We start from the raw sequence: 27,830 nt of genomic DNA, 5'->3' as shown, positions 1-27,830 counted from the left end.
ACAAGCATTAGTAATCCTGTACAACAAAAACACATTTTACACCATCTTCGGAGAAACCCACATGTAGGTTTTCTACCTTCTGTGTTTGCCATTTCGGAAATGATCAGTGTCTTTTGACTTAGCCTCTTTTCATTTACAATTTAATTTTAAATTAATAAGGCTTCAATCCGTGCATGGATCGTCTTTGTCTCTGTTTTCACAATCTTGGTTCAGAACTTCCTGATCATCCATCTCTTCTCTGATATCAGATAAGATAACTCTCAGGATTTCCGAATCTTCTTCTTCTTCAACCACTTCCTGTACAGTCACTCCTAGACTTCCTTGGCTGTCTGTTTCCTCTTGTATATCAGGAAGAGCCACAGACATCCACTCTGGTGACTTGTACTTCTGGTTTGGTTTCTTTATCCTCTTTGCTCCTTTCAAGTGTGCCTGATCAGTGTCTTCTGATTTCTCTTGACTAGACACTTCATTCACTTGTTCAGCGTTAGAAGATTTTATTCTCGTTAGTCGGTATCTCAATCTTTTAAGTTTATAAGGCCAAATTTCCTCTTTCGACAGTCTCTTCAACCTGTTCCCCTTGTCACCTCGCTCTGTTTTCCAAGCTCTTTTCCTCAAAGTTCGTCCTCCTTGGCTTTCTCCTTCACTTTCTTCAGATTCCGTATCGGTTTGACTTTTACTTTCTTTGGATTTTATTCTCAGGACCTCAGGTTCACTATCTATGTTTATCCCTCCTCGTGTTTCTTCCACGCAATCTTCCTGCTGACTAACTGTCCCTTTTTCTACCTGGATGTGTGTCGTCCCTACACTTCCTCGGGGGTCTTCCGCAATAATCTTACCCTCACTCTCTGTATCTAATTCCTCACCTTCTATTTCTATGATTTCAGTCGGAATTTCTCTTGTGCTTGCACTTGGTGCTTCTTTATCGAAAATTTCTTGTTCAGTTTCTTCAATATTTTCTTTTATCCTTTCTTGTATTCCCACCTGTTCAGTCTCTGATTCGGAGCTAATGTCAGAAATTTCCAGTCATCTCCTTAGTGGTATATTCTCCGGCACCGCAACTTGGCTCAAATCCGCTTGTCCCGTTCTTGAGGTTTGTCTAGTTCTTGTTTCTTCTGATTCTGACTCAGAACTGGTATCAGACTCTTCCAAATACTCTTCCTCAGGTCTATTTATAGGACCAGGGACTCGAAGAGTATAACTAGCATGAATCCAATTCTTTACCTTGGCACACTTCACAGCAGTCGTCGTGTTCAGAATCACTTGACGTGGTTTCCCCCAGCGTGGGACCAGACAATTTCTCCTTCTATGTACTTTGATTCGTACCCAGTCTCCAGGACTCAAATCATGAGCTGGCTTCTTTTCAAGGGTGGTTGCATCTGGTCCAACCTGATGAAACACAGAATGAACGGTATCAGCCAACCCCTTGCAATAATCCAAAACGAAGTCATCAGATATAGGCAGTAGTTTGTTGACAGAAATGAAAACATGTCTCATTGCTCTACCCATAATAATTTCATGGGGGCTCAGGCCAGTGTTCCTATCAGGAATCGACCTAATAGTCATGAGCACAAGAGGCAAGACATCTGCCATTTTAGACCTGTGGCCAAACACATTTTTCACAATCTGTTTTTAATGGTGCCATTCATTTGTTCCACTACTCCAGAAACCTCTGGGTGATAGGTGCAATGTCGTTTCTGTTGTACATTCAATGCTTTACAAATCAATTTTATAATTCCATTCTGAAAATGCTTTCCTCTATCTGATTCAATCGTTGCTGGGAAACCAAATCTAGGAATGAACTCTCTCAATAGGAGTTTCGCTACAGTAACTCCATCACTCCTTCTGGTCGGGTAAGCTTCAACCCAACGTGAAAACAGGCAGACAATTACTAGGACATATCTTAGCCGATTACATGGGGTCATTTCAATAAAATCAATCTGCATTCTGGTGAAAGGACCTCCCTCCCGTCCTATAGTTCCCAAACTCACCTCCGTTTTTCTTCCTGGATTATATTGCTGACATATAAGGCATCTTTGACAAAGGCTCTCAGCTACAAGCCGGAACTTGGCATTATACCAGGTCTGTTTGAAAAGTCTAATCATGGCATCCCTCCCTATATGTGCCTGTCCATGGTACATCTGTGCCATGGTAGAGATCATGCTATCAGGCATTACTGGTCTTCCATCACGATAAACCCAAACCTTGTCTACCTTGCGTGGTGCACATCCTGATTTTATCCACTGTTTCTTTTCCTTCTCTCCTGCCTCTTCCTGTAAGTGCCTCATCTCATCCCAGGTACTCACAGTGTTAGTAAAAAGCAAGGGACATGAGTTCATTTCCTTTTCCCAATTCCGATTCAAGGAATTTTGGTTCCGTGCACAATACTCCCCTATGTCATCAGCAAATTCGTTCCCCGCTGACACGTAATCTGTACCCTTTGAATGGGCCACACATTTTACAACTGCAATTTGCTTAGGCAGCTGTATCGCCTCAAGCAATTTACCAACCACTTCAGCGTTTCTGGTTGGAGTTCCACTCGACGTCAAGAACCCTCTTTGGGACCAAATCTGTCCAAAACCATGCACCACTCCAAACCCATACTGACTATCGGTAACCACAGTGACTCGTAGGTTCTTTCCCAACTTGCATGCTCGGATCAGTGCAAACAATTCAGCAACCTGAGCTGATTTTACTCCTTTCAGGCAAGACTCTTCCAACGCAGCCACTGCAGTACATACTGCATATGCAGCACTCCGAATTCCCTTTCCAGTTCTCAGACATGACCCATCCACAAACATCACATAGTCACTTTCTTTCAGAGGCACATCTTTTATGTCCGGACGCGGCTTAGTGCAAAAATCAAGCACTTCCAAACAGTCATGATCCACATCATCCTTCACTTCCACATTCACAGCATCAGGTAGCAATGTTGATGGATTTACATTAAGGCACCTTACAAGGCTCACATTTGTAGCACCCAGAATGACCTTTTCATATTTAGTTAGACGACTATGCGTCATAAATTGGGTTTGGCTTCTTGTCAAAGGTACTGCAACATCATGGGGAACAAACACTCTCACAGGATATCCCATCACAATTCCTTCACTCTGCTCCAGACTCTTACAGGTAGCAGCCACTGCTTTCAAGCAGCCAGGCAAAGCTACGGCTACAGGATCTAGTACAGCCGAAAAGTATGCAACCGGTCGTCTTAATTTTCCGTGCTTTTGTACTAACACAGAGAGTGCACATCCATCTCTCTCACTGCAATAGAGCTTGAATTCCTTTTCGTAATCAGGCATTCCTAGAGCTGGTGCTTCACACAAGCTGTCTCTCAGTTGTCTAAAAGCCTTCATCTCCTCTTTATTTAGTTCTAGGGGATCTTTCACATCACTTTTTGTCAAGCGTACCAAAGATTTCGCAATCCACGAAAAGTTGCTGATCCACTGGCGACAATATCCCACCATCCCAAGAAACATTCTCACTTCTCTCTGAGTTGTTGGTGCTCCCATTCCTTTTATTATTCTGATCCTGTCTGCAGTCACTTTCCTCAGGCCTTTCTCAATCTTATGACCTAGGTATTGTACTTCCTTCTTACAAAATTGTAATTTTGATGGGGATACCTTGAGTCCTCCATCCGCCAAATGATTCAACAATGCAACTGTGTCTACCACACATGCCTCTCGCGTCTTCGTTGCCACCAATAGGTCATCAATGTATTGCACGAGCACTGAACTTCCGGGCATTTTCAAATCTTCTAGGGACTTCTTTAGAATCTGATTAAATATTGATGGACTTTCTGTATACCCCTGTGGGATACGGCACCATGCCAAAGTACGTTCGCCGAACCGGAACGCAAACATTTGTTGGCTATCGGGGTACAATGGGATAGAAAAGAAAGCATGACACAGGTCGATGACTGTGTACCATTCCGCATCATGGGGAATCTGATATAGGATTACCGAAGGGTTCGGTACAATGGGGCAGCAGGGCACAACAATTTTATTCACTTTTCTCAAATCTTGTACTATCCTGAAAGTTCCGTTAGGCTTCTTTAAACCCATGATCAGAGAATTATATGGACTACTCATTATTTCTCTCAAAATTCCTTGTTCAATCATCTTGTCTATTACAGGCGTCACTCCTGCAATTATTTCTGGTGTCAATTTATACTGGGGAATATTCAGGTAGCTTACTCCTTCTTTTATAGTTATTTTCACAGGATCTACTCTTTTCATCAATCCCATATCTTCTCCTGTGAAATCCCATACCTCAGGTTCCACTGTTTTCTTCAATTTTTGAGGCAATTCCTCCAGATCAAATACAACAAATGCCTCAGTAGTTTCAGGTTCCAAATTTGCCATTGTCATTCTATAAAGTACATCCTCATCAGGAGTTTCAAAAGCTATGCCATCAGGGGTACAGAAGATAGTGCAATTCATTTTGCACAACAAATCTCTCCCTAACAAATTCACGGGGCTAGTGTCACATACGACAAATTGATGCATGTCGGTGAATTTCCCTATTTTAACTTTAACAGGATCAGTAAGATACATTTTTATCTGTCTATTTGAGAATCCAACTACTTGGATTGTGTCACCAGAGAGAGGAAGATTTTTAACGTCAGCTGATCTAAGAGTTGAACGAGTAGCACCAGTATCTACTAGGAAAGTAATATTTTCATCATTTACCTTTCCATCCACAAAGGGTCCTGTCTGGTCTACCTCTAGAGTTGCGCCAAGTACGCACTCCTCTTCCTCTCCTAGGCACCGTCAATAACTCTCTTCTGACTCACTCTCATCGCGCTGCAGCCAATACTGCGAAACAGCACCAGCGCGCGGTAGCTTCGTTACCTGTTCCTCAGTGTAGAATCCTATCTTATTACTGTATTTCTGAGGATTTACGCTCTGTGGAAAGGGTGGCTTTGCACCTAATACTGTTGGGTAAGAATCTGCTGCTGTCGCGGCGGTTGACAACTCACCTCATTCTGCACCTGTGGATTCAATGATACATTATCACCATTAGCACTCGGGGCAATTTACACTCGGATTTCCAATGCCCTAATTTTCTGCAATTATGACATGGCAATTTCTTTTTTGCTTCCTCTAAGCTGATTTGTCCCTTTCCTTTTCCAATATTAGGTTTCTGTCTAAATTGGCCTATGCCATTAGCTTGCTCAATCAGCTGGGCTTCTTGTCTCTCCACTACCTCAACTTGTGCCCACATCGCGTTCTCTTTCAGTTTGCATTGTTTGGCTTCGATTTCATCACTAAAATATTTTGTTTGTCGTAACACTTCATCTATCTTTGTATTCTGCCAATCCACTGTATGCTGTTTGATCATTTCGCTTACCTCAGGTCTTAAACCATAAACAAATCGATATACAAAATGACTTAAATCCTTCTCACTTAATTTCTCATCACCACTGTATTGCTTAAAAGCTAACAGTAACCTTTCATAGTAAGCATGAAAAGATTCTTTAACCTCTTGGTGAGTTCTATCAATTTTTACCCAATCAGTTTCTTTTGGCGGCACTTTATTTTTCAAAAAGGTAATTCCCGTCTTAGGATCCCTAGGGTACTCTTGAGTTGGCCAACCTATTGTAATTTTACATTCTGCCCATAAATCTGCAGGTACAATTATATCAAAAAGACCAATCAGATCTATCCACAGCACTTTCGACAATTTAACAAACCTTTCTACCTGTCGGTACCATTCAACTGGTTTTTCTCTTAACCTCGGAAAATCATTGGTAAATGACAAAATATCCTGCCTAGTCCAGGGAACATGTACATAACCCCCTCCTGGGATCTCCCTCATGGGACATTGAGTTACTACTGGCTCCTTTTCTCTTACTGGAAATGCCAAAAAAGCCTTATCTGTCGTATTCTCCCTTTCGGAACCATCTACTTTTCCACCTATCTACATCACCCCATTTCCTTAACAAGGCAATCAGTTCTTTCATTTGAGTCAATCTTCCTGCAGTATTCAGATTTTCAATATCCTTTTCAGAAAAATCTACTCTATATGGATTTTGTAATGATCTTATTTTCTCAAAGTCAATACCCATTTCACTCGCTGTCTCTTCCAGTTTCTCATGCAAACTCCTCGCTCTTCAAGTTATACTTTTGCAGAGAAACATTAGCTCTTCGTCCTGATATGCTTTTAATTTTTCAGTTGGAATAGTCCCTACTATTAATTCTTCCAAGGTTACTTTTAATTTTGCCACATCTAAAGGTTGAGGTTCTGTATCTTTTCACTGTAAACTTCTTAACCAATCACTTAATTCTTCAGAAGTGGGACCTACAGGGATTGTTTCACTTCTTATTCTATCTGTATTTCTCTCTGGGGTTTCTGTTGCCGATTCTGTTGTCATCAGCGTCTATCTTGCTGGACTTTGATTTACAGTCAGATTTTTAGGAGTACTTAAACCTGATGTTCCTGCCATATTTTTCCATGCATTACCTCCAGATTCACTTCTTTCTGTCTTGATTCGTTTACTACAATTGTAGGGAACTGTTGAACAATGCTCACTATCTTTCTGTTTGTCAAAGACAGGCATCACCGGCCCTATAGTTACAGGTACAGTAACTTCTTCCATATTTTTGGTTAATTCTCTAATTTTCTCAGTTAATTCCAGAGTAGTTCTAGCTAGTTCAACCGAATTTTCATTTCCAGTCCTAACAGGTTGTGACATTTCAGAGTCTCTAAATGGATGAATTTTCCCTAAATCAGGTGGCGTTTGCTCAAGATTTTTATTTAGCATGGGTTCTTTTACCGGCGCACTCGGCGTCAGCAACGTAGAATTTGGTTGATATGGGGGAGGATTTTTATAAAACATGTCCTCTTGCACTTCATCCTCCCATTCACTCACACCATATTTATAACCTTCTGCCCCTGTATTGTTTCTCTTTTCTGTACACTTTCTGCCACTTGTCTCTTCAGTATTTCTCAAAGGAAAGTCATGTTTGCATTCCACCATCTTCTCATTTGGTCCTCATGACTTTCCTGCCCACACTGTCTACCAAACATGTAATTATACCTTCTTCCACTCCGATGCCGTTCCCTTTCATACATCTCTTCTTCCCATTCCATCAAAGCCTCGAACTGAGTAGGTCTAGGTCTCGGTTCTAACCTCATCATTCTTTCTCTTAAGTTTCTTAATACAGCTAAACTAAACAAACCACTTTCTGGAAACGCTAGAACTCCATCCTCTTTTGTATACTTTGCCCAATTCTCTAGCCAAATACATGTATGGTACCCATATTTCGCTACCATAAAAGACGCAGGTGATTTTGCTGGAGGAAGTATCTGTCCTTCCCTAGTCACAATTGGCTTATCCCTTTTAAATAGGTTTTTAATTTTCCCAAACCATGATTTTTGCTTTCTCAGGTGGATCCGTAGTACATCATTTTTACTTTTCCTAGTTCTGAATCACTAGACTTTTCAAATCACTTCCCTTGCGACTATTCCGTATGCTCTCCAATCCCAGCGCGACTCACACTAACGCACCAATCCTGTGCATCTAAGTCACTCCTGAAGTTCTCCAATCCCAGCGCGACTCACACTAATGCACCAAGCCGGGGCGTTTACGTCACACTGGCAGATTCTCCACTCCTAGCGCGGCTCACACCAACACACCAATCCGTGAAAGCTTCATCTCTCTACAGCTGGCCAATCCTAGCGGGGTCTTTCTGCCATCAGCTTTTCTCTCTACTCCTGCTTCTGCTGACCCCTACTTTACAAATTTTATTGGCAAAGTTTTCTTACATTTCTTTTAATCAAATCTGTTAGTAACAACATAAAAACACCACCATTGCCTGTTTTGCTAAACCAAAGAGATAGTTTTGTTAATTTACACAAGAATTCTGTATTTCCAGTAGGCAGCGCTTACCTCTACCCTACCACAAAATTATTCAGTTTTGCCGATAAAGTAACACTTCCCTCTACCTTACCCTTCTAACAAGCAAAGAGGCTAACCGTTTCGCAGGGGATAAAACACATCTGGAGACTACAATGCTCCTGAGAATTAAGGCCAGAGTTTCACGCGAGAACCTGTTGCCCACACACATTCACACGTAAAATGTCCCTACCGATAACACACGACGATGTTATCAACTCTAAACCAGACAATGCGTTGTGCGACTTCACTTGCCACACATTTCCCCCGTCTACATACAGGGCAACCAACTTCCAACGTCCCGGAAGTCTTCAAACCAATTGACAACATAAAACGCAAAACGACTCAACATAAAGTGTTAAAACATAAATCAATAATCGCCAAACCAATGCAATAAACCCATTGCTAATCACCAAACTAGCCATAACTCTTCTACCAGAAAACTGCTCCAGCGGAAAAGGGCAAATTTACATATTCCCCCTATGTTACAGACTCGTCACCTCACTAGCTCATTCATACATTCATTCATTGGTGAGGCCCATAACACCAACACTCATACGTCTCACTCGAATCTGCGCACAGGAGAAAAAGAAGCGCTGGACATGTGGGGGTACCTTGTTACCTATCGGGAGTAATTCCTTTACATTATATACATCTGTACCTATAGAATCCTAACTTAAACATCAAGGCACTCCACCACTTAATCGATGGACCAATTAGTTGGACTGGTTGATGGTGATTTAGAACCAGCTAAACCCCAATTAAAGCTTCGGAACCATTCAGTTAACTTTCAATACCTTATTAAAGAATCACAAACTTATTTCTTATTAATCAATTTTAGTTTATCTAATTTAGTTCACTCTGTATTGGCATATTCAGGATTACAGTTCAAATAATTTCTCTATTTGAGAGACTTCCAGTCTTTGATCTTTAACATAAAATTGACATAACATTTATAATTACCTAATTTTTTAACATTGGCGACCTTCCGACCACACCGAAAATTATTCCAGTCTCTGCGACCATCTCCTAGAAGAACTCGTCAACCCACAGCAATAATCAAAACCCTTCTGATGGAATCGTTCTCTTGTAATCAAAGAAAACCCAGGTAAACCAGGAAATCTCATTCAGCTCGACGCAGTCCCCACGAATCAGCCAAATGACCGGACGAACGAACCAACGAGAACCAACAACCCAGCAAACCAGCAACCCCCTCTTCCAAATCCCTGACTTTTATACCCTTTTTCTCCTTACTATTAGGTCAATGTGCAACAATTTAGGGGTAGAAAGTGTTCTAATTGGCTAAACCCTCTGCAACTTGTAAGTCTCCTGAATGTTCCCAGGTTTGCCTGTTTCCCATGAGACCGGGCATGACATTTCTCAATTGTATTCTTTTTGGTAATTAACAGGCAAATGTTCTGAAGTAACAACATGCAAGCCTTCTTGTACAGGTCCTTCATTGTCCCCTCGGTCATTCACACCAGTCTTCATCTTGGCAGTCCTCCATGTTCCTATCCTTGACAAGGAACACTTCGGTTCTCGTCGAAGGTCGCTTGGAGATCTCCAGAGCATCCGAGTCTGCGCAGTAGATATCGCGCTCACATGATGGTGGCAACTTCAGAACTCTATCTTAAGTACTGCGGTCTAGTAGGCCCGAATGCCAACTTAAGCAGAAACAAACATAACAGTAAATAATGTATAGAAATGAAGATTCTAATGTTTAAACCCACACTAATCCAAATATATATTAGTATTTTCCTAGCTTGTAGCAGCATTTAAAGCAATAATACTCACCATTCTGCAGCACTGGAAGCACAAACCATCACAAAAGCAACATGAATCATGCAATTCTCTATTTCACCACATTCTAAAGTTAGTTTGCGTACCACAGTTAATCATTTAATTATTTGCCATGCAATTAGCATTTTAGTCCCACGTGTATCTCGTGTTTATTAAGGTGCAAAATGTTGATTAGTCATGCCACTTTACACTAATTAGTACAAGTTAATATTTAGAATGATTACATAATTAAATTTCATGCAAAATAGAGGAGGTATACAAAATTTAGCTTTACCTGCTCCATCACCACCTTTTTAGGTCGAGCCAAGCGCAGCGCGCATGCGCTGATCTATGGGAGGCTTCTTGTGAGCACTCCAAACTTCTTTGTGTGGGTCGGACTCCTCCCCACGCATTGGGTTGGTTGTTCCCTGTGTCATTTACGCTTTAGTAGCCTGCAAATGGCTAAAGGCGGGCTCATGTCCCACCTTTTCAGCAAAGGTTCACTCCCACAGCGTTTTGCTGTTAGGAGCGAGCAACGGCGCGCAGGGTGGGAGATGCATTCCTCGTCTTCGCTCAGCGCGCCGCACTTCTATGCATAGGCTCTGTTTGTCTTCAACACGCTTTTCTGATCCAAACCACTGGAGGGTGTTATAACACACACAATAGATTTATCATGCAGCGCTATTTTTAAATCTGTTTGACAACATTGGCAACCTCACTTTCAGTACACCTACGTCACTCATGGCTACCTGAGCAGACCAAGCAGCTAACTTAACTACCTGGACCCAACATATTTTTTTCCGGCGATCTGAGTTAAGCACTAGAAACTCGTAGAAACCGTAAGGCGCACAAGCTGCTGAATTTGTTGGGAAAGAGTACATCGGGTAATAATGGGAATGGACCGTACCATAACCACCGGAGTTAGGAGATATGCAGATAATCTGCAAGTGATCATCAACGGACTTCTACGGGCAGGGACAACACAGGCCACTTTATGAGACTTCAGTTTTTTAGTTTTAAAAAATTGCGCCTTAAAGCTAATGATAGCAATGCTCAGTGCAGTATTAAAAAAATAAGCATTTACCTCGGTGCTTTGAAAAAACAAAGTACAAAACAAGCAACCTCCCAAAGAAACGTAGCTAAGTATTCCCCAGACCACCATTTTGATTTTGATCTGACACATGCCCTTTGGATGTGACACGCATCCAAAGGGCTTGTGTCAGATCAAAATCAAAATGCTGATACATACTCCACGATCTGCGGCGCGGCTCAAACACTGCTTTTATGTAACTGGATGGTGATGGTTTAGAAAATGGCTAAATAAATGAATACATAAATAACAAATCCAGCAAATATTGGGTAGAGTATGTGGCCCAATGGCTAGAGCGGCGGACCTCTAAACTGGGGAACCGGGTTCTAGTCTCGGTGGGGATGTTCAACTTCCAGTGACTCTGGGCAAATCACTTATTCTCCCCGTGACTAATAAAACAAGCATTTGCAGTACAATAGGTCTTCCATTTGCGAGAGTTTAAGCTACTAGCATTGCAAATGACGATGCCTTTTATTTGTTTTAAAAAACAAAACATAAATAAAAGACATTGTAATTTACAATGCGAATAGCTCAAACTCGCGTAAATGCGAGACCTATTGCATTGCAAATGCTTGTTCACTTTGCATTGTAGACCTGTATGCTTCATTATCAAATTAGGACAACACATCCCAGAATGCATAGATAGCAGTGACCTAGAGTGAATAAATGAGCCACAGATGGACCCGAGAGCGTTGTAGGCAACAGGTGCCCACAGAATTAGAAGGTCTGCTTAAATTCCCCATCAAGCAAAGTAGAACAGAACATTCGTCACTGGGATCTGTGCGTAAGCCCAAGGACATCGTCTTTCATCCTCCTGAGGTCACATGACTACCGCTGGGATAGATAACAATACAGATCTATTTTCATCGCCACGATACCGCCTGGAATAGCAAACGCACCGCTTGCATTTAAGCATCTGCCAGAGCTGAGTGTTGTGATCTCAGCTCCACTCTCTCCTCCTTCAGAGCTGGCTCTTCCTTCCTTCCGCCTCAGCTGAGCTGCTGGTACCTTCCTATGCTCACCTTTCAGCTCACGGCTCCCTCCTTCACTGCAGCCTTTCACTCCAGCCTTCTGACTCGACTCATCTTCCTCCTTCACACCAGCTCTTTTTTCTTGCTTCTGCCACCACACTCTCTCTTCTCCACCACAAGCACTTTCCTTCCCTCCAGCTCTTCCTTTTCTCCTCCTACCTCCCCTCATTTCAGCAACCTCGCGCTCCCTCTTGCACACAAACTGCCCTCACTTCACCAGGGTCTTCTTTCTCTCCTCTGAGTGCAGGCAGCCTTTCTTCACCGCTGCTCCCTTTCACTCCTTTACCCCAGCTTTTCCTCCCCGTATTCTGCTGCTCCCCCACCCTCCACCAGCTCGCCTCCTTCAGTCCAGCTCTCCTTCCCTTGAGATAGCTTCGCCTGGGCTCCCCTTTCCATCTGCCCTCTCTCCTTCAGCCTAGTTCTCCTTTCCCTCCTCAACGCCCCGATCCTTCCTCCAGCGGGGTGACCCCCTCACTCCAAGACTCTATGGATACTGTTTCCATTCATGAATTTTTAAGAAACCAATTATTTCTGTCGGCGGGTTAGTATAATTAGTTCAATGGAAGCAAATCAAGACTACAACACCCAGAATGCTAGAGTTAGGCACCTAAAATCATAGGGATGGAAAGAAGGTGCATAATGTAATGTATTCGGGGGGCACTCTATCCTACAGCCCTCTCTCCTCTCCAGCTAAAGTGCCAGCAAACGTCCTCCCCCTTCACTGCCCATATCCACTGTCCTCAGCACCTCCCCGGCCTCAGCGTTCCAGGGTCTCTTGAGTCTGAATTCCCTGTTAATCGGAGTTAAACTAACTGGGCCTGTGAGGCGGGAGGGGTTTTCATAAGTTCGCAAACCAGACGAAGGCACTGCAGCCATGTATGGTTTATTGTGTGTGACAATAACGTAATCTTACATAGGGCAAAATAGCTGTATGAGCACCACATAATAAATAAACGAGCTCCTCGTGTAATATTGTGGGGTTCAACATGGCTGCTTTGACGTGCCTGCAGGCCAGTGTGCGCCTTATTTTATCTCGTCACGCTGATTTCTCAAGCTTCTATTTAATGGTCATTGAACAGACATCCGGTGATTTTTTGTGTGCTATTTAATCAGTGTCTACATTTTCAGTGCCTCGCTTGTCAATCGGGATTATTCTAAACGTTATAAATATGAAGAAACGCCCATGGTGGAGAAAGTAATATTTTAAATGACCTCTACCCTCAATAACATGGACCAGAACCACCTGCTGTGGCGCGTGGGTCGGATACAGCAGCTCACACGCTGCAGGAAGTTCACCCAGATCCCCTGTCCCAGACCAACGGTAAAACACAGTCCCGTGGACAGGGAGACATGCAGCCCCCAGAGAGAAATCGTCTTCTGTAAACAAAAGGCTAATTGGTTTGCGATAAGTTCAAGTCGCAGCTTGTGCAACTTCTGAGGAAAATTCCGCAGCTGCAGATATCGCATTTCCGGGCCATCTGACAGGATCTTGACGCCTCTACGTGTCTCCCCACGTCATAACCCCTCCCAGACGGGCGAGTGCCCTCGAGCTCCCCGGCCGATAATGCACCCCACCTTCTTTTGCAGTAACATATGAAACAAGTCTTGGTGGTGCAAACGGCCGCAGCTTAACTTTATTCACATATCTACTTAGGAAAACACAGTCCAAGTTTAAACATACATTACATCGTCATTGCTCCAAATTGCCTGTAGGTCAAGTCCAGTCGTACTTAGTCCATAACAGCACCATGTCACAGCGCCCTGAGCGAATGCCCCTTCCCAGCCAGGGTCTAGTGGTGCAGTTCAGAACACAAAATCTTCCCCTGCTTCCACGGACGGAATGATTTCTTGGTCACACGCACATACACACATCACATGCTGGTGGGGCCCATAACACCAACATTCATTCTCTCAAACTATCGTGCCTACAGAGGGATCTCAAATCCCGAACTACAGTTCTTTGCTTGGATAGAGGAAACCACATCTATTGACTTACCCTACCAATTCCTCCATCCGGAGGTCGACTAGATCATTTAGTTGTGATAGAATTTGATAACTCTTTGATTCTCAAATTAATCAATAAAACATTTCAAGAAATAATCAACCGACACAGGTTAAATCCTAACAATGCCATATTATCTTTTGTCATATTTACCTATTCTGGCTATTTGTCGTTTTCTAAGTCAGAACTGGTCCTCAGAAAGTTCATCAGTGTTCTAACGTCCCGTCCTCTTCCGTCAGCATAAGGATCTCTAGCGAAGAGCAGCATGGAGTGTCGCATAGAGTAGCATCGATCAGCTAGGATAGGGTGCTAATTTCCCTCTCTAGACTACTAATATTTATACTAAAATATACATATAACAGTAACATTTTCTTTATTTCCAGGCCACTCATTGGCTGATTTCAGCCACGTCTCAATACATTAAGAAACATTCTCGAATTTTCACATGTGGATGATGATCAAATCCAGGCGTATGGGAAAGGCTGTTCCCAGGTCAAGAAAGTATCAGTCTATTGTGAATAGGTGGCTTTTGGTAGTTCATTTTTCCAAATGGCAACAATTGCTTCACGTTCAGGGACATTGGCACCTCGCCAAGAGTAGTCTTCATGGACCTGGTCTGTCGGGTCATGGAAAGGCCACGAACGAAGTCAGTGCAGGCGCCTTTCTCCATTGCTCAATTTATGAAGTCATGTACTTTAGTTAGGATTCAGTCGGCAGCCATCTTTTGGTAGGCCAGAATAGTAAACTTTAAGCAAAGAAACACAAAATCGTAATTAATACATAAAAATGATTAAAACAGTGTTATTCCCTTGCTAATACCCTTATGTGTATGTATTTATCTAGCCATATGCAACATTCAAAGCCGTTAATGCTGGTTTATTTTAGCGCAAATCACATTAACATTGCCTAAGCAAAACTTATCATTTTAATATGCGTACCAACTTAGTTCACTTATTATTTTAGCCATGCAAATGCATTCCCACGTGTATTCCCTTGGTTAATAAGGTTCGTTTAATTTCATCACATCAATCAATTATTCATTAGGATTAGTTATTATTCGTTTTAATATAAACTTATATAAATGGATTGGGTATATAAAAAGAAAACATTTTACCCGCTCCATCAATCCCCCCTTTGGTGATTTTATCACCACAAACAAAACCCACAAAACAATTTATTTCCCCCTTTTACAGAAATTTGAGATGTCTTCTTGCTCAATTTAAAATTCTGTTTCCCTTTCATCTTCTCTTTTGGTTTTGTCATACATACTCTCCTTCCATTCTTCCAATTCTACTTCATTAAGATCTCTTTCTGGTTTCTTTTCCCTCTTTTTGTAAATTTCTCGTTTAACCTTCTTTTTATTTCTTCTATGTCTACAACACATACATCCTAATCTAAGTATTAATAATACGAAAATCACACAGGTTAATGGAAATAATATTTTCCCTATTATAGTACTACCTAATTTACCTAAGAAAGCTTTAATAGCAGCCATTTAACTAATTCTAGTCCAGATACTTTCAACCTCCAGTGGTTTTATTTCATCATGCAATTCTGTAATATTCTTAATATAGACTTTTAGATCTCTGCTTTCATCAGGAATGTAAGTGCAACAATGTTGAACTTTCAGCATTCCACAGACTCCACCCTCTTTTGCCAATAAGATATCAAGGGCAAGTCGATTCTGCATAATCATAGCACGCATGGCAACCAGCTCAGTGTTTACCGAAAGAAATCCTCCAGCGGTGCTTGTTGACAAGCGATCCACTATGGTTGACAATTTCCGAATATTATTTGCATTCCAAGATATTCCCACTGCTGGTATCAAGGCTCCAAAAATATCACCTACGATTTCTAACCAGGTTTCTCTTCTGCTACGCATTAGTAGGTTATTTGGTCCACTATTTTCTACTCTATCCATGTGAAAGATCTTTGGAAAGACCAGGCCAACATAACATGTGCCATACCAATGGTCGGGCAACCTATAGTAAGCCTTGTTCCCACAAATATAGTACAGTCCAGGGAAAACTGGATCTTCTCCGCCTCTAAATCCCCATCCGGATGCAATGAAATATGAATCATGATACTCACTTGTCCCTATATAGATATAATCATACTGGGATCTTTCCCTCATAATGCATAATTTGCCTTTCTGGGGTGAGTCTATAGCTATTGTTGGTCTGACTCCACCCGGTGTCTCCTTTTTCCCATCTATTACCCAAATGGTTTCCCCTTCTTCATGTCCCTCTGCATTCTTGTGTAATTTTAGTCTTCTCTCTTCAACCATATCCAAAAATGTTCTCTCTTCTGTCTTCAAACTGCATGTTAAATTATTCTTAAAGACATAATCTAAAGTTAGTTCTTTAGTTTCTATAAAAATTTCCCCTAATACATTAGCATCTTTAGCTGGATTCAATTCATTATTCATGGGCAATCTTCCAAGAATATTATCTATATTAGACAGATTATATTCTAATTTTCCTACTTGATAAAATATACTAGTTAAAACGCTACATGTTATTCCATAAGTTGCTGGGAGGTGATGATAAGTCACCCCTTCTGAAACAGATGCAGGTAATTGCATACAAACGTAGCAATCCCTTACGTCCATTGTTTTTACATATTCATACAATAATTTTGAAAACACATTGCTAGAAAAATCAGTTATTGACCTATCCTGGTGCATATGCTCAGTGCTTGCTCTAACTGGTATTACCTTTTGCGAGCTTTTCACTATGTTAGTCATATTCTCAGTATGTCCCGTTAGTGTATCCAAAGTTACTTTGAAAGAGATCAAAAGAGCGAGTACGCTCCAAAGAGGCATTAATAGTCCTGTACAACAACAACATGTCTTGCAGAATCTTCTCATGAAAGTACATCTACTCTTGTTATCATCTATGTTAGCCATTTTGTTAGAATTAACCGTGTCTTTTGACTTAGCCTCTTCTACTCCGCCCCTTGTGGCTTTCCCACAAGAGCTAAGACCTCCTCAGGTGATCCAAATACTTCAATTTCTTATTCAATCCTGTGTATTCCTACAAGGACCGGTTTGAAATTACTCAGCTTGGCCTCTCGTCGTTTTTCACTTCTTTCTCGTCATCCACATACAGGATTTCCTGATCTTCCGCTTCTTCTCCGATGTCGGATAAGATAACTCTCAGGATTTCCCCTGTTTCTTCTTCTTTTATCAATCTCAGTAAAGTCTCCTCTGGATTTCCTTGACTATCTACCTCTTCTCTTTGTTCAGGCAGTGCCACGTACGTCCATTCAGGTGACTTATACTTCTGGTTTGGTTTTCTTGATTGTTTGTTTGCCTCAGACACTTCTGTTTCTCCCTCTTTTTCTGGATGCTTACTGGTTGCTGCATTCACTTGTTCAGTTTCTGAGGGTTTGACTCGTGTCAAACGATATCTCAGCTTCTTAATTTTGTTTGGCCAAAGATCTCCTTTAGCATTTCTTCTTGTTTTGCCGTCTTTACTGTTTCTTTCCTCAATCCAAGTTCTCTTTCTTAGAACTTGACCCTCTGGTATTTCAGTTTCACTGTCCTCAGATTCTGTCTCGTTTGTCTTTTCTTTTTCAGTAATCTCTTTTTCCACCTCTTGGGTTGGCCCTACTTCTGTCCCTCCTCGGGTCTCCGGCACGCAATTTTCCTGCTGACTACTTGTCCCTTCACCTGGCTGGGTGTTGCAGTTCCCTACACCTCCTCAGGGTTTTTCCGCACTCTGTCCCTCTCTTTCTGTGACTGTCCCTTCTTCTCCTTCCAATATTTTCTCAGGTGGAACTTCTACTCTCTCATTTGGTGTAAATGTTACTTCTGACTGGACATTCTTTTCTTTTCTTTTCTTCTTTCTGTGTTCACCATTGGCGTTTTGCTCATCTCCAGAATCTGAACCATCTGAAATCTGCAATCTTTTCCTCAGAATTTCTTCTCTGGGAGTCTGAACTAGTCTTGGCTCATTTTCCACCCTTTCAGGATTTTCTTTTGACTTTATATTCTCATTTCTTGACTCATCACTTGATTCTGATTCATCGAAATATTCTTTTCCAATACCGTCTGCTGGATTTGGAACTCTCAAAGTGTGACTTGCATGTATCCAGTTTTTCAGTCCAGCACACTTCACAGCAGTTGTTGTGGTCAAGATGACTTGCCTTGGCCTTCCCCACCTTGGAACCAGGCAATTTCTTCTTCTGTGGACTTTTATTCTCACCCAGTCCCCTGGGCTCAAATCATGGGCTGGTTTCTTTTTAAGTGTGGTGGCATCCGCTCCAACCTGGTGAAATACAGAATGAACTGCGTCAGCCAGGCCTTTACAGTAATCCAAAATCATGTCATCAGTTATAGTCATCAGCTTATTGACTGGTACAAACACGTGTCTCATGGCACGTCCCATGATGATCTTGTGTGGACTCAAGCCTGTAGTTCTGTCTGGAGTAGACCTAATGGTCATCAAAACCAGAGGCAAGACATCAGGCCTTTTCATACCTGTGGCTAAACACATTTTCCCTATTCTGTTTTTGATAGTACCATTCATTTGCTCGACCACACCAGAAGCCTCTGGTCGGTAGGCACAATGCAGTTTTTGTTGTACACCCAATGCTTCACAAATCAATTTCATGATCTCATTGTAGAAGTGTCCTCCTCTGTCTGATTCTATGGTTATTGGGAACCTGTATCTTGGGATGAATTCCCTCAACAATAGCTTGGCCACTGTGATTCCATCATTTCTTCTGGTTGGGTATGCTTCCACCCACCTAGAGAACAGACAAACTACCATCAAAACATACCTCAGTTTGTTATAAGGGGGCATTTCAATGAAATCTACTTGCATTCTGGTGAAAGGTCCTCCCTCCCGGCCTATGGTGCCTAAACTCACCACAGTTTTCCTTCCAGGATTGTACTGCTGACATGTCAGGCATCTTTGACAGAGACTTTCTGCTATCAACCTGAATTTTGGATTGTACCAGGTCTGCTTAAAAGCCCTTATCATGGCATCCCTTCCCAGATGTCCTTGGCCATGATACATCCGTGCCATGGTTGACATCATGCTATCAGGCATTACTGGTCTTCCATCCCGATAGACTCACACATGATCCTTTTCCCTGGGTGCACAACCTGCTTTTAACCACTGCTTCATTTCCTCATCAACTGCTTCATCCTGCAACTGCCTCACTTCATCCCATGTTCCCACAATGTTAGTAAACATTATGTAGCAAGAAGACATTTCCTTTTCTTTTGACCGATTAATTGAGTATTGGTTTCGGGCACAATACTGGGCCATGTCATTCGCAAAGCGATTCCCCGTAGTGATGTAATCACTACCTTGCCCATGAGCAGCACATTTCACCACAGCCAATTCTTTGGGCATTTGTATTGCCTCAAGCAATTTTCCAACCACTTCCGCATTCCTTATGGGAGTTCCACTTGAGGTCAGGAAACCTCTTTGTAGCCACAATTGGCCAAAGTCGTGGACAACTCCGAAGCCATACTGGCCATCAGTCATCACAGTCACTCTCACATTCCTCCCAATTTTGCAAGCTTTTGTCAATGCCACTATTTCTGCTACTTGAGCGGATTTAACTCCTTTCAAGATTGATGCTTCTATAACTGCTGAAACTGTGGATACTGCATATGCTGCGCTCAACACTCCTTCATCCGTTCTCAGACAGGATCCATCCATAAAAAAACACATAATCACTCTCTGGCAGTGGCAGATCTCTTATGTCAGGTCGAGGTTTCGTGCAGTAGTCAAGCACATCCAGACAATCATGATCAACGTCCTCTCTTATCTCCACTCTCTCTGCATCAGGTAAAAGTGTAGCTGGATTCACATTCACACATCTTTCCAAACTCACATTGGTTGCACCTAGAATGACCTTTTCATACTTAGTCAGCCGACTATGTGACATGAACTGTGTTCGACTCCTTGTTAAAAGGATCGCCACACTGTGAGGTACAAACACTCTTACTGGATACCCCATCACGATTCCCTCACTCTGCTCTAGGCTTCGGCATGTAGCCGCTACTGCTTTTAGACATCCTGGCAGACCAATCGCCACTGGATCTAACATTGACGAGAAATACGCCACTGGTCTCCTTTGCCTTCCATGTTTCTGTATTAACACTGAGAGTGCATATCCGTTTCTCTCACTACAGTATAGTTCAAATTCTTCCTCATAATCAGGCATGCCCAGAGCTGGGGCTTCACAAAGACTGTTCTTCAGCTGTTTGAATGCTGCCAATTCTTCTTTGTTTAGTTCAAGGGGGTCTTTGACCTCACTTTTCGTCAATTTTACCAATGGTTTGGCAATCAGGGAAAAATTACTTATCCACTGACGACAGTAACCAACCATTCCTAGGAACATTCTCACCTCTCTTTGGGTCATTGGAGCTCTCATTCCTCTAATGATTCTGATCCTGTCTATGGTTACTTTTCTCAGCCCTTTTTCGATAGTGTGACCCAAATATTCTACTTCTTTTTTACAGTATTGCAATTTTGTCGGAGATACCTTCAGTCCTCCATCTGCCAAATGATTCAACAAAGCTATGGTGTCTGTTTTCACAGGCCTCACGTGTCTTTGACGCCACCAATAGGTCGTCAATATATTGGACCAAAACTGAATTCTCAGGCATGGTAAGACTTTCCAGAGATTTCTTTAGCAACTGATTGAAAATGGAGGGGCTCTCTGTGTACCCCTGTGGGATTCGGCACCATGCCAAAATACGCTCTCCAATCCGAAATGCAAAAAGCGGCTGGCTGTCATGATGCAACGGAATGGAAAAGAAAGCATGACACAAATCGATTACTGTGTACCATTCTGCATCATGAGGAATCTGATACAAAATTACAGAGGGATTTGGAACAATGGAGCAACATGATACAACAATTTTGTTAATCTTTCTCAAATCTTGCACAATCCTGAACTTCCCACTCGGCTTTTTCAGTCCCATTATAGGCGAATTACATGGACTGCTCAATATCTCTCTCAATCAAAGGGGTTACTCCTGCAATTATTTCAGGTGTCAGTCTGTATTGTAGAATGTTTGGGTAAACTGCTCCTTCTTTTACAGCGATTCTCACTGGGTCTACGTTTCTCATCAGGCCTACATCTTCTCCAGTGAAATCCCAGACTGCTGCCTTCACTGTCTGTTTCAATTCTGGGGGCAATTCATCTGGATTGAATACTGCATAAGTTCCAGCAACCTCACACTCTCTGTTAGCTATGGTCATCTTATACAGAACATCTTCATCTGGTGTTTCAAAGGCTATTCCGTCTGGTGTACAGAATATGGTGCAATTCATTTTGCACAACAAATCCCTACCTAGTAAATTCACGGGACTGGTATCACACACCACAAACCGATGCATGTCTGAAAATTTCCCTATTCTGACCTTTACAGGTTCAGTAAGGTACGTTTTAATCTGGGTGTTTGATACACCAACTACTTGGATTGTTTCATCCGAAAGAGGAAGATTTTTCACATCTGCTGATCTGACAGTGGATCGTGTAGCTCCAGTGTCTACTAGAAAAGTAATGTTTTCATCATTAACTTTCCCATCCACAAATGGTCCTGTCTGATCTATTTCTAGAGATGCGCCAAGTACGCACCCTGCTTCCTCTTTTCGGCACCGTCAATAAATCTCTTCTGACTCACTCTCGTCATTTTGCAGCCAATAATGTGACACAGCACTCGCGCGTTGCGGTTTGTTTACCTGTTCTTCATTGTAGAATCCCGTCTCCTTACTATATTTCTGGGTATTCCAGCTCTGTGGTAAGGGCGGTTTTGGCACCTGATTCTGTGGATTAACAGCCTTCTGCTGTTGCGGCGGTGGGCCACTCCCCTCACACTGCACCTGTGAATTCAATGACGGATTTTCATTATTAGTACCTGGTGGATATTTACACTCGGATTTCCAGTGCCCTAATCTTCCGCAATTGTGGCATGGGAACTTTTTCTTTGCTTCTTCTATATTACCCTTTCCTTTTCCTAGGCCAAATCTTGATTTAATGCCTGGATTATTAGCTTGTTCTACCAGCTGAGCTTCCCATCTCTCTGCAACCTTCACTTGAGCCCACATTGCCTTTTCTTTTAGTTTTCGCTGCTTTGCCTCAATCTCATCACTAAAGTATTTAGCATGCCTTAGGATCTCATCTATTTTCTTGCGCTGCCAGTCCACGGTGTGCTGCTTAATCATGTCCCCAATTTCGGGACGCAGACCATACACGAATCTGTACACAAAATGACTCGGGTCCTTTTCTCCCAGACTGTCATCCCCACTAAACTGTTTGAAAGCTAAAATTAGCCTCTCATAGTATGCGTGGACTGACTCTTTCACTTCCTGATGTGTTCGATCTATTTTAACCCAGTCTGTTTCTTTTGGAGGAACTTTGTTTTTCAAAAATACCATGACCTGTTCATATTTCTTCATTACCTCTGGGTCTGGGGCTCCTGTTTTGGGATCTCTCGGGTATTATTTGGTTGGCCAATCTATGACTATCTTGCATTCTGCCCACAAGTCTGCTGGCACTATTATATCAAACAGACTATTCAGATCAATCCACAGCACTTTTGACAATTTAACGAATCTGTCTACCTCACTGTCACATTCAGTCACAGTGTGTTTCGCGATCATTTGGCCGTCCGAACATGTATCGGTACCTACTGCCATTTCTCTGTTTTTCTCGCTCATGCATCTCATCCTCCCACTCTGTCAACGCCTCAAACTGTGTAGGCCTAGGCCGCGGATCTAAGCTCATCATCTTTTCCCGTAAGTTCCTTAATATAGCCAAATTAAAGGACCCATCCTCTGGAAACGCTAAAACTCCGTCTTCCTTTGTATACTTCGCCCAATTGTCTAACCAGATGCAAGTATGGTACCCATATTTCGCAACCATGAAGGATGCGGGGGTCTTCGCTGGTGGAAGTAACTGTCCTTCCCTAGTCACAATCTCTTTATCTTTCACGAACCAATTTCTTAGTTTACTGAACAAAGACTTTTTCTTTTTCTCGGGTGAATGATAATACATCTTCTTTTCTTTCGTGAACCCTTTAGTCTTTCCTGCAACTGTACGATCTTTTAATCCAATAGCAACGCGACTCTTACTCATGCACCAATCCTGGCGCGTCTACGTCACTGTCACAATCTCCAATCCTTGCGCAACTCACACTAACGCACCAATCCTGGAGCGTCTTCGTCACAGTCACAACCTCCAATCCCTGCGCGACTCACACTAACGCACCAATCCTGGAGCGTTTACGTCACTGACTAGCTGTCCAATCCCAGCGCAGTCCTCCTGACGTCAGAAGTTGCTGCAGCAGCTCCTGCTACTGACTCCTGTCTACAGTCTACCCCTCCTTTACAAAACTACTCGGTAGACTTTGTTTCAATTTTACAATACTTGTTAGTTACAACATACAAACATCTCCATTGTCTGCTCCGCTAACCACAGAATAGCTAAAGACCTTTCCCACGAGAATTCTGTTTTTCCCAGAGCAGCGCTTACCTCTGCCCTACTACAGAATCATTACATCCGTTAGCAAAGTAGCGCATCCCTCTACTTCACCCTTCTATCAAGCATCAATTCACTGTTTTCTCCGGAATTAAAACACATAGGTGGAAACGCAATGCTCCTGAGAAATAAATCCAGAGTTCCGCAATCAATCCGAATTCTATTTCATTCACGCACTTTTACACAAGGAAAATATAGTTCATTCACACAGAATCCTGCTTTCCCGAGAACAGCGAACAGTCTGTCCTACTACAGAATTATAACATACGTTAACAAAGCAGCGCTTACCTCTACTTTGTCCTTCTAACAAGCTCAGAGAACACCTGCTACCTTTTCAGTGATAAGCGCGTTATCGGCATACCAATTGGTTTCCTGGTACCTAAGACCAAAATTTCACAGGTAACCCATTCGCTATCATTCACACCTACCTCACACAGAAATATCACTAATGGTAACACTCGGCAATGCTACCGAATCGAACCCAGACAATGCGTTGTGCAACTTCAATTGTCACACATTTCTCCCGTATACCTACGGCAACCACAATTGCGTCTTTCCCCAGAGCAGCACTTACCTCTGCTCTGCTACGGAACTGTTACCAATTCCCGACTTCCTACCTCCCAGAAGCCGTACAGACGACATAAAACTTAAGACAACTTCAACATATAGTGTTAGTACATATATCAATACCAATCAATAATCGATAAGCTATATACATGCCAAATCATCAAACCAAAACAATAAAAACCATCTCTAGCTACCAGAAATACTGGTGCAGTTCAGAACACAAAATCTTCCCCTGTTTCCACGGACGGAATGATTTCCGGTCACACACACATAGACACATCACACGCTGGTGGGGCCCATAACACCAACATTCATTCTCTCAAACTATCCGTGCCTACAGAGGGATCTCAAATCCCGAACTACAGTTCTTTGCTTGGATAGAGGAAACCACATCTATTGACTTACCCTACCAGTTCCTCCATCCGGAGGTCGACTAGATCATTTAGTTGTGATAGAATTTGATGACTCTTTGATTCTCAAATTAATCAATAAAACATTTCAAGAAATAATCAACCGACACAGTTCTTCAAATAATGATTTTCTTTATCTAATTAAAGTGCAGGTTAAATCCTAACAATGCCATATTATCTTTTGTTATATTTACCTATTCTGGCTAATTGTCGTTTTCTAAGTCAGAACTGGTCCTCAGAAAGTTCATCAGTGTTCTAACGTCTCGTCCTCTTCCGTCAGCATAAGGATCTCTAGCGAAGAGCAGCATGGAGTGTCGCATAGAGTAGCATCGATCAGCTAGGGTAGGGTGCTAATTTCCCTCTCTAGACTACTAATATTTATACTAAAATTTACATATAACAGTAACATTTTCTTTATTTCCAGGCCACTCATTGGCTGATTTCAGCCACGTCTCAATACATTAAGAAACATTCTCGAATTTTCACATGTGGATGATGATCAAATCCAGGCGTATGGGAAAGGCTGTTCCCAGGTCAAGAAAGTATCAGTCTATTGTGAATAGGTGGCTTTTGGTAGTTCATTTTTCCAAATGGCAACAATTGCTTCACGTTCAGGGACATTGGCACCACGCCCAGAGTAGTCTTCATGGACCTGGTCTGTCGGGTCATAGAAAGGCCACGAATGAAGTCAGTGCAGGCGCCTTTCTCCATTGCTCAATTTATGAAGTCATGTACTTTAGTTAGGATTCAGTCGGCAGCCATCTTTTGGTAGGCCAGAATAGTCAACTTTAAGCAAAGAAACACAAAATCGTAATTAATACATAAACATGATTAAAACAGTGTTATTCCCTTGCTAATACCCTTATGTGTATGTATTTATCTAGCCATATGCAACATTCAAAGCCGTTAATGCTGGTTTATTTTAGCGCAAATCACATTAACATTGCCTAAGCAACACTTATCATTTTAATATGCGTACCAACTTAGTTCACTTATTATTTTAGCAATGCAAATGCATTCCCACGTGTATTCCCTTGGTTAATAAGGTTGGTTTAATTTCATCACATCAATCAATTATTCATTAGGATTAGTTATTATTCGTTTTAATATAATCTTATATAAATGGATTGGGTATATAAAAAGAAAACATTTTACCCGCTCCATCACTAGCACCTGTCGTGCGGCTTCTAGGCTACACCTTGCTGCCGAGTGGTGTGTGTCCCTCATGCCTGACTCGGGCTGCAGGTGCCATGACCGCCCTCTGCTGACGCATAGCCTGCTCCCGCGCCCTTCCATAAGGTATCCCAAGGGCATGTGTTTGAGCGGCTCCACCATTGGCTATTGCGCTCCTTCTGCTGTCCCTTAGTGCTGCCCCGCCACGCTGCCTGTGGTTCAACAACCTCAGGCAGCTCCCCCCCAACTTCTCACCTCCTGATGCTCCCTGGCTGAAATTAACTCGAGAGCCCCAATGTTGAGGAGGAACCAGTGCTTAATTTGTGCCGGTGCTAAGCACCAGCACTTAATTTTTCAGGGCCGGGTCTTCACACAATATTGGCTGCTCACTAAGTTCACACAAGTCTCCCCGGTGAACAGCCGATATCACACATGATTGTGTATGTAAAACATTTCAAATTGGACACCGCCGCGCCTGCCTTATGAAGCACATACGGAGTCCAGAAACTGCTTTGGTCCCTGCCTCATCGTAAGTTACAGGTCACTCGCTCAAATCAATCAAGCTCTGCGCTACCCAGTGCTTTAAATGGGCCGGTACTGTCCGGTACGGAGTACCGGCACTTTTTTATTTTGGGAGGGAGAGTACCGGCACTTCTCAAGAGAAATGCTATACTTTTAATTGGAGAGTACCGGCACTACTCAGAAACAAGCAGGTACTCTGATACAGAGTACCTGTACTTCTATTTTTCCATTTCAAGCACTGGCGCTACCAATGATGACCGCTTACAAAATATAATCCCGCTCCATCCCTACTTGGGAATCGTCAGGTGTGTGTCCTGAGTCGAGCAGAACAACTGTGACAAAGGGAAAAAAAGCAGGGCTGAGAAAGAACCTGCAAGAGTGAGATAAAGTGGCAGGGAGAGTTTTGGGGGTGGATTAAAAAGGCATGAGGTGGATTCAAGAGTATGCAGCCTTCAACTTCAGCATTTGAGTATGTAAAAAAAGTTATACAAGTAATTTTCAATCTATGTAAATTGGCATGGATTTGAGCTTTCTGCAGATAATGTTTATTTCAATAACAGGAAAAACCCAGCCCAGTAGAGCATAAAACACTCCCAGAAACAGTCCCCCCAAAAAGGCCCACACACTGACCTGTCAGACTAACCCATGGGCCACTACCTAATTGCTCTGTAGGCCAGTTCAACCCTTGAAGCTTTGGCATTCTGCACGCTGACATTCAGCAGCACTGGCCATTCTATTCTAAGTAAAAATTTGAATCCTGGCACTTACTGTTTTAAAAATTGTAAGTAAACAATATCTGAATAACAGGGTCTCTGGGGCTGCATTGTCAGGGAGTGGGGGTGCAGGTTATTAGAGAAGTCTGGGTCTGTGGATAAGCGAGGGGTCCGAGGGCCTTGTGGTTACAGAGGACGATTGCGTGTGAGACACCTTGGCACAGTGAGTGTTATCAGAAGAGCCCTAGGAAAAAGGAATGTGTCAACTGCCCTAAACATAGAGGCCACTCACCTTCCTCAAATGAAGAGACGGTGTCAGCTGTCCTTACTGCACACAGTCTGCTTCTTTTCCATAACACCAAATGGTGGCAGACTACTCTTTGCTACACATAGTGACCTACTTGTCCTTAATGTAAAGACTGTGCCACCCCCCTTAGCACAGACTTCCATCTGCCCTTAATACATGATCTACATCAAGGCAGGTGAAGCCGTACTGGGAGGCTGGAATGATGGGGGGCGGCACTTTTGTAGCAACACAGCAGTTTTAAAAGCACTGCAGAGTTCTTTGTATATCCAACAGTTTTCAGGCAACTATCAATGTGCCAAGATAACTCTGGTGATTAATGTACCTGCCAGTGCCGGAGAGCGATCGGAGTTTTGTCTAGTGAAAGATTTGACTCATCTAAGGTAGCATAGAGGGTTAATATGCCTGCTGCATAGAACGTGTACTATGCAGATTACAGAACAGTATTTCATGTGCATAGCTCAGTGGGATGCTGATTTGGCCACAGAGATCCTTTTGTTACTGTGCAATTCATACGTTACAATTATGATCTAGTACAGTGAGCTATGAACTCCCATCAAAGGGCTAGATGCAAACAGCATGGTACCGGTTAGAAAGTTATGTTTTTTCCCCAGTCTTTGACTATCCTAATTTTACTAAAAAGGGTTTGTTTCGGTAGAAATAAATTGTTATTTGTTAAGTCAACCCTAACCACTGTGTTATGTTGCAGAAATTGCATCAGCTGCATTAGTTATTTTAGCTAATTTATTCCAAAATTGTGCTTCAAATGCCCTTTTGCTTTCCTTTTTTTCAACATTGTCAACATCAGAAACTTACTTGAGGAAGTCTCCCT

The sequence above is a fragment of the Triturus cristatus genome, chromosome 9, assembly GCF_964204655.1.
Source record: "Triturus cristatus chromosome 9, aTriCri1.1, whole genome shotgun sequence".
Classification (NCBI taxonomy): domain Eukaryota; kingdom Metazoa; phylum Chordata; class Amphibia; order Caudata; family Salamandridae; genus Triturus; species Triturus cristatus.
This window is presented reverse-complemented; position numbering follows the sequence as displayed.